We start from the raw sequence: 8,024 nt of genomic DNA, 5'->3' as shown, positions 1-8,024 counted from the left end.
TTTGTTTGGTGAGGTCACTTTGTAGAACCTCTCAGCTGTCAAACTGTCAGAGATCTTTGAGAAGGATAAGATTACTTGAGTTACTGATTAGAAAATAACAGAGAACTTACTTGGTTGGCACCCAGAGCTACTCTCTTTGGGTCCTCCATGGTCGCTGAAGGTTGCACTTGAACTTTGTTGTTTAGCGCAGGGCCTGCTACGCTCCAGAATATCCTGTGGGCTAAGAAATCTGTAGGAAGACAGGCCTACCTTGACCTGAGCAGCTAGGCTGTCGATTCCAGTGATTCTGTCCACGTCTAGAGGTCTTTACTTCAGATGAAAGGCAGGTTTGCCCAATGGTCAGCGCTCTGATCCGAGTCACGGCACCAATTGTTGTTAAATATTAAAATATCTGGGGTCCCCCTGCCCGCACCAGCGGGAGGGCATACACGCGGCGGGTTCCGGCGGTGGCGGCTGTGGCGGCGGCTGTGCTCCAGGGTCCGGCACCCGAGCAAGCGGCCACAGCACACGTGGCGGGTCCCTGCCGGCGGTCCCGGCGGCTGCAGCGGTGGCGGTGGCGGCGGGTCAGACATATAAACACAGGAAATAGCTATATAAGAATTTATTAACAAGGAGAGAAAGAAATAAAGGAAGAGAGAGAGAGAGGGAGAGAGAGAGGGAGAGAGAGAGAGAGAAAGAGGGGGGGAGAGAGAGAGAGAGAGAGAGGAGAGAGAGAGAGGCCAAAGCCCCGTGTGAGAGGAAAAGCAGAAAGAGAGAGATGTCAGGGCGGGGTCAGGAGTTAAAAGGAGTGGGCGTGGCCAGGGCAGGGACCAAAGGAACAACAATAGTTATACCTGATAAACAGCCCTCAACTGCTCAGAGATCTGGGGAATACGATATTTAAGTATTTAATTATTAAAAACTTTTCACAACAACAAAAAAGAGACAGGTTGGCTCCTAGCAGCAGCTCTTTGCTCCCTCCAAAGAAGACAGAAGACAGACACGCGCAGAATAATGTCCTTCTGCATTTTGCTTCGACTGCAGAGCGCTGACCATTGGGCGAACCTGCCTTTCATCTAAAGTAAAGACCTCTAGACGTGGACGGAATCACTGGAATCGACAGCCTAGCTGCTTAGGTCAAGGTAGGCCTGTCTTCCTACAGATTTCTTAGCCCACAGGATATTCTGGAGCGTAGCAGGCCCTGTGCTAAACAGCAAAGTTCAAGTGCAACCTTCAGCGACCTGGAGGACCCAAAAAGAGTAGCTCTGGGTGCCAACCAAATAAGTTCTCTGTCATTTTTTAATCAGTAACTCAAGTGAAATCTTATCCTTCTCAAAGATCTCTGACAGTTTGATAGCTGAGAGGTTTTCCCAGATTACCTCACCAAACAAATTTCAAACCAAATTTATCCCTTATGCTACAGTCATTATGTGTCTAAAACTTCTGTTTTCACAAACCCAAGGAGTTCTTGTGAGTTCCAGGGAGCCGAATTAAAGAATCCATCTTAAACAGGTCAGATACCTCCTCAATCCCCTGGTCCTTTTTCCCTTAATTTAACTTTGTTCTTTGTTCTGCCAATACCTTAAACAGGGTAAGAGATACCAGACATTTCCATGCCACAGACATCGGTCAAAAGCAAAGAGACCAGCTATGCCAAGATGTTCCCAGCACCCAGCCTTCTCTCTCACCCCCCCTCAAAGAGGACGCCCACAATCAGCTGGAAGCAGTCTTGAGAATTCGCCGCCCCAATTCCTTCAAACTGGAGTGTCTAATTTGCTTTTTATTAAAAGCAAGATGTGGGAATGTTATTCTTTTGGTCCCTGCCCTGGCCACGCCCACTCCTTTTAACCTCTGACCTCGCCAGCCATTGCTGTCTCTCCCTGTGTTCTCCCCCAGTGTACACACGGGGCTCTGCCTCTCTCCTCCTCTCTCTCCCTTCTTCTCTTTCTCCTCTCTCTCTCTCCCTCTCTCTCTTTCCCTTTCTTTCTCTCCTTGTTAATTAATTCTTATATGGCTATTTCCTGTGTTTATATGTCTGTTACTGCCGCCACTGCTACCGCCACCGCCACCGCCAGTGCAGCGCGGGCCCTCCCTCGCCGCTTTTTCTCATGGCGGGCTCCACCAGCCCGCTTAGGGATATTTTTTAAGAATAAGAACTTCGAGGCAGGACCAAGGCCCTCCCCCCTCATATTTAGACTGAGCAAGGTATCCCTCCAAAAACAATGTGCTCTAAAAGGCCAGTTCAAGCACTAGGGTTAAATCCTGATCCCCCTGCCAGTGGCCCCACAGACTGTTCAAGTCACACAACTGTCACCCACACTCAGAGGACCTAGTTTGGGCCTATGCAGATTCCCTAGCTGTCAATCCAGAGTCAGTGAACTCCCACTAGCTTAGGCCAGCTGCTTCTGTGGGTATCCCCATCATGTTTATTTCCTGTTTAAATTTCTCTAGGCAACAGAGAGAACTTGAAAAGCAATTCTTATCAGGGGGGTCCTTTATCCACTTAGAAAAATCCCTCATAACTCCCTTCTATCATGTAAATCCTATTAAATCATTTTTAATTGATTTAATAAAGAACAAATTGTTGACTGTGAAAAGGGTGATGTGCTGTTGCTTGAGTTAAGAGAATTTGTGTATATACACCAGCCGGTGAGTTGGCTCAGCAAGTGAAGGTGCTGGCTTCAATACTACCATCGGAGATGAATCTCCCGAGCTCACAGAATGCAGGTTTTCCTGACATCCACCTGCCCCTGCGGTATGCCCATGTGCATCTACACACATCTAGATGCAGGCGTACATAAAAAATGATCTAAAATTTAAAAGACCATGTATGTACACATACATGTGAGTTATAAATGTAACTCATAAATTCACTCCCAACATGTTAAGAAAATTGGAATTGAAATAGTACACAAAGTCCCACGTTAAAGACTTTTAAAAAATTGATCTAGATTTAAAAGAACAATTTGGAGCGAAAAGACACTATAGGCTGCCAGGAGCAAAGACCTGCATTTTGGTTATAGTGAAGCCATCTTAATCACAAATTAAGTAAGCTATTCAGAAGCCTCTGTAGGGCAAGTTCCCAGCCTAGGATAACCCTTATTTCTCTGTGAGTTAAGATCCCCTGTAGACCTGCAGATCTCAGGCACCGGAAGTAATTAGCATTTCCCTTGTTAGTAAATATTTACAGACCCTGAGCATCCCCTTATCTCTTCCTATCAGCTAGGGAAGTCTCCAGACCTGACATTCCAGCATCCTACCCTCCCCCTGCCTGTTTGCTATGTAATGCTCCTGAGAAAAAATAAAGTTGGCAACTTGATCAGAATACAGACTTGCTGTCCAATTCTTGAGTCTCTTGCCTCCCCTCCAGGGCAGATCCATTTCCATTTGTGTCCTGCTGGTGGGCACAATAGGCAATTTGGAAATGAGGGAACCCATACCAAGAAGGTTCTTACAACTAGGAAAACACACACACACACACACACACACACACACACGTACATGCACACGCACACAAAAAGCTAGCTAAGAAGATCAGGAGACTTCCAGAATGAGGAAGTGAGACTTTCATCATCTCCCAGGGCTGAACCTGCCTTCAATCCAGCTTGCTCTGCCATAAAATAGAGTGAACCAAAATGACCTTCTACTGAAGACCCAAAGCTCAGACAGCTCCTTGGCTGCCCTGTCACTCTGAGCCCTCATTTCTTAGTCACCCTTTAAGAGCACAAAGCCTACAAAGAGTAAGCCATTCTCCCACTCTGATGTTTTTCTGTCTTCTTAATGGAGAAAATAAAAAGTGCTTGCTGTAATTCCAGCTTGTCTATAAAGGATAGCCCTGGAACAAAAATGGTCATCCATAAAAAAAGAAAAATAAATCTAAAAAAAGTTCAATAGCTATTTGACATTAAAATAAAAAGAACTGTTAATAGCGTCCTAGAACATAGAAATCAAACTATAGGAAGAGGGTTCTTTTTGTTTCTTGTTTTCAAAACTGATGTGGGAGTGTCATATATCAATCTGTTGATTTCATTGGTTAAGCAATAAAGAAACTGCTAGGCCCATTTGATAGGCCCACCCTTAGGTGGGTGGAGTAAACACAATGGAAGGCTGGGAGAAAGAAGCTGAGTCGCCGAGAGTCGCCATGATTTTCCCACTCCAGGAAGATGCAGGTTAAGATCATTCCTGGTAAGCCAGCTCGTGGGCTACACAGATTATAAGAAATGGGCTAGTTCAGGTGCGAGAGTTAGCCGAGAAAAGGCTAGATATAATGGGCCAAGCGGTGTTTAAAAGAATACAGTTTCCGTGTAATTATTTCGGGTAAAGCTAGCTGTGGGGGCGGCCGGGGATGCAGCCCCGCCGCTCCAATTATTACAACACAAAACAACCAGTTATCAAAAACAGAACTGCCACAGCGGACAGATAATTCCCCTAGTGCTGTGGAACAATGGTCTTTTATCCTGTCACTTGTATTATTTTAATAAAATGTTAATTGATCAGTGGCCAGGCAGGAAGTATAGGTGGGGCAACCAGGCAGGAAGTAGAGGTGGGCAATCAGAACAGGAGAATTCTGGGAAGAGGAATTGCAGAGGAAGCAAGGTGAGAACACCTTACTGAGAAAGCTACCAAGCCACATGGATAACAGACAAGAATTATGGACTAATTTAAGATGTAAGAAAGAGTTAATAAGAAGCCTGCGCTAATAGTCCAACCAGTTTATGATTAATGTAGACCTCTGTGTGTTTCTTTGCAACTGAACAGCTGAGGGATGGGGCAGGACAGAAACCTCGGTCAACACCCCAAAGCCTCTGAGCAGCACACAAAGAAAACCCTTTCCTCTAGTCTCCAGCTATTGAAGGCTTTCTGGCTAACGGCTGGATGCAAATGCTACTGGTCCTGTTTTGTGAGGGCATTATTGAAGGATGCTCTTCCATATCTATGAAAAGCACTCAATATTTCTAGTGAGACTTCTCAGTGAACTTGGGCAAAGCATTTAAAGGGCACTATTTCCTCTTTAATAGTCAAGCCACTGTTTCTAACACAACCCTAGTTTAACAGTAGTTTCCACGGCTGAGGCCAGTTGTCTTATACAGTGATGAGGTCTAATATAGCTTACTTCTATGAAAATACTAGGTCTAAGGACTACATGAGATAAGGACCTTCTAAGTAAAATAATGTAGGAGACCCATCACATAGCAAGATACAGGAATATGCTGGTTGTATATGTCTATTTATCTAGTCTTCCTCCCTCTTAGATGGAAACCAGGATTAAGTCCCCTTAACAGCAGGGTTCATTCCATCTCAAACACCTCAAAGACTCCATATATGAACTTCTCAGTCATATAACACTTCCAGTTTTAATGTTCCAATTAATGATTGACTCATGAATGTGAGGGAAACACCGTACAAATGATAAGCCACCAAAAGTAGCCCATAGCAATTATCCCTAAGCAGAAAGATCAGTTTAAAACTTAATGGCAGAACAAAAGCCAAAGTTTTCCTTGAAGCTCATTTTGTTCACTGATGTTTCAGTGCTAGGGAGACTGCGAGGACCACAGGGAAGCAAGAAAAGGGGTGAGTGAGAATGTGTACTTTACTTTAGACACAGTTTAAGTCCACCCCTAGGCACTTTCAAATATTTCTCCCACCCCTTTCTTCAAAACAGCATTCCCCCAGTCTACTCATATTTTTCTGAATGAAACCTTCTCTTCTCATCTCTGAGTACACCTTTAAGTAGGGGGAGAAAAAAAAATGAGACTTGAGAAAACTGAAGGTTGTAGTGGCTCACGCCTTTAATCCCAAAATTAAAGCAGAGACAGGCAGATCTCTGTGAGTTCAAGGCCAAATTAGGCTTTATCTTGGTTTCTACAGAGCTAGTCTTATTTAATAAGAAACATTTATTAAAGCACATACGGAATTAAACATATTTCCCTCTCCACAAAAATTCATGGATAGAAGCCTAATCCTCTAATAGGACTGTTTTTAGAAACAGATAATTAAGGAAACAGCTGTTGTCATCTGGAAACAAATGACCCATTTTGCCGTAATAGTGTCATAAATGAAACTATTTGAAAACAGACTCAGAAAGAATCTTGAGGAGAATCCTATGGCGTTTGAAAGGAAAAGCAACACTGTAGCAGGTGAGCGAGAGGCCTCTAAGTACCTGTGGAAACTAAGTAACAAGGAGAAGCCTAAGAGAGACATACCTGGATCCCCTAGAAAGGGGAAATAGGCAAGCTCTCCTGAGAAAACTTGGAGCTTGGGTAGGGGAGAGAAGAGAAGGCAGAAAGGGATAAGGAGGGAAGGAGAGGAAGGAGGAGAACATGAGGGAATGTGATGGTCAAGATGGGGGAGGGACAGAAAAGGAGAGCAAGGAAAGACATATTTTTATTGAGGGAGCCATGAAGGAGCTAGTGTGAAACCTGGAACCAGGGAAATTCCCAGCTATTCACAAGGTTAACTTCAGCAAAAACTTCTAGCAATAGTGGAGAGGGTGCCTGAAAAACTATCTCCTGTAATCAGATTGGTGACTACTCTAATTTTCATCCGAGAGCCTTCATCCAGTAACTCATAAAAACAAATGCAGAGATCCATAGCCAAGCACTGGGTCAAGCTCCAGAAATCCTGTTGAAGAGAGGAAGGAAGGGTTGTACAAACTAGAAGGGCCAAGGTCATCATAAGGGAACCCACAGAAACAACAAACCTAGGCTCACATGAGCTCACAGACTCTAAACTAACTGCATGGGACCAACCTAAACCCTCTCCATATATGTAACAGTTGTTTAGCTTGCTTTATTTGTGATATTCCTAGTAGTGGGATCAGGGCCTATCCCTAAAGCTTGAGATGGCTTTTGGGAACCCATTCCCCATACTGGATTGCCTTACCAAATCTTAAATACGGGGTGGGGGGCATGGTTTAGTCCTACCTCAACTTGATGTGCCATGCTTTGTTGACACCGATTGGAATCCTGCCCCTTTCTGAACAGAAACAGAGGAGGAATGGAAGGGAGGGGGGTGCAGATGAGAGTTAAGGGGAAGGGATGGAAGGAGAGGAAGGATGGGTAACTGTGATCAGGTTGAAAAATTTTAATTAATAAAAATTAATAAATTTCATGTGCATTTAAAAAAATTAACAGCCGGGCAGTGGTAGTGCACGCCTTTAATCCCAGCACTGAAGAGGCAGAGGCAGGCGGATCTCAGTGAGTTCAAGGCTAGCCTGGTCTATAGAGCAAGTTCTAGGACTGGCTCCATAGCTACTGAGGAACCCTGTCTCAAAATAAATAAATAAATAAATAAATAAATAAATGAAAATTAACAGTGGTAAACTGTCAGGGACCAGATTCGACAAAAAACACCTTTATCCATTGTATAGGCATGGGAATTTAGAAATATAGAAAAGAATATAAAGACACGAGTGAAAATAATAAAAGGGAGAAATAAATAGGAGATTGTCGGGAGGGAATTCCAGTGAGCACTGAAAATTCGCCCACGTTTAATTTCCAACTGCTTAAAATATCTCTGACCCCAAGAGATAAGAGTAAGACGAAAGACTACATCAATATGATACAAGGAAATGAACATACCAATTGAAAGTCCTGGGCTACATTCATAGTTAAACATTATGTTGCTAGAACAAAACAAGTCACACTTACACACTAGACCCAAACATTCTATATGGAAACCACTCCCTGGGTGGGATCCCAAGTTATCTCCATAAAGATAACTGGAACTTAGTTGGATCCTTAGACTTGAAGTAGGAAAATCTACTCTCTATTTCTGGAGCACAATGTAGGGATAAGTCCCGCCCCTTAGGGGGCGTGTTCACCTCGGGCTAATGTCTGCCTATAAATTTGGCGAGCGTGCTCCCAGCTGTCTCTTCTACTTTCCTGGTCTCCGCGGGAACGGTGGTTCTGTAAGTCTATTTCAACATTAAAACTATATATATTTTTACAAACTGTCTGCATTCGTTTACGCCGCTACAGCACAAGGTTTGGCTATTAGCCACACCTGTTGACAATACTTTGCAGGAGCAGAACTCTCTGATCAAC

This window comes from Microtus pennsylvanicus, chromosome 16 (genome assembly GCF_037038515.1).
Source record: "Microtus pennsylvanicus isolate mMicPen1 chromosome 16, mMicPen1.hap1, whole genome shotgun sequence".
NCBI classification, from domain to species: Eukaryota; Metazoa; Chordata; class Mammalia; order Rodentia; family Cricetidae; genus Microtus; species Microtus pennsylvanicus.
The sequence above is the reverse complement of the archived record's forward strand: the minus strand, read 5'-3'. Positions refer to the sequence as shown.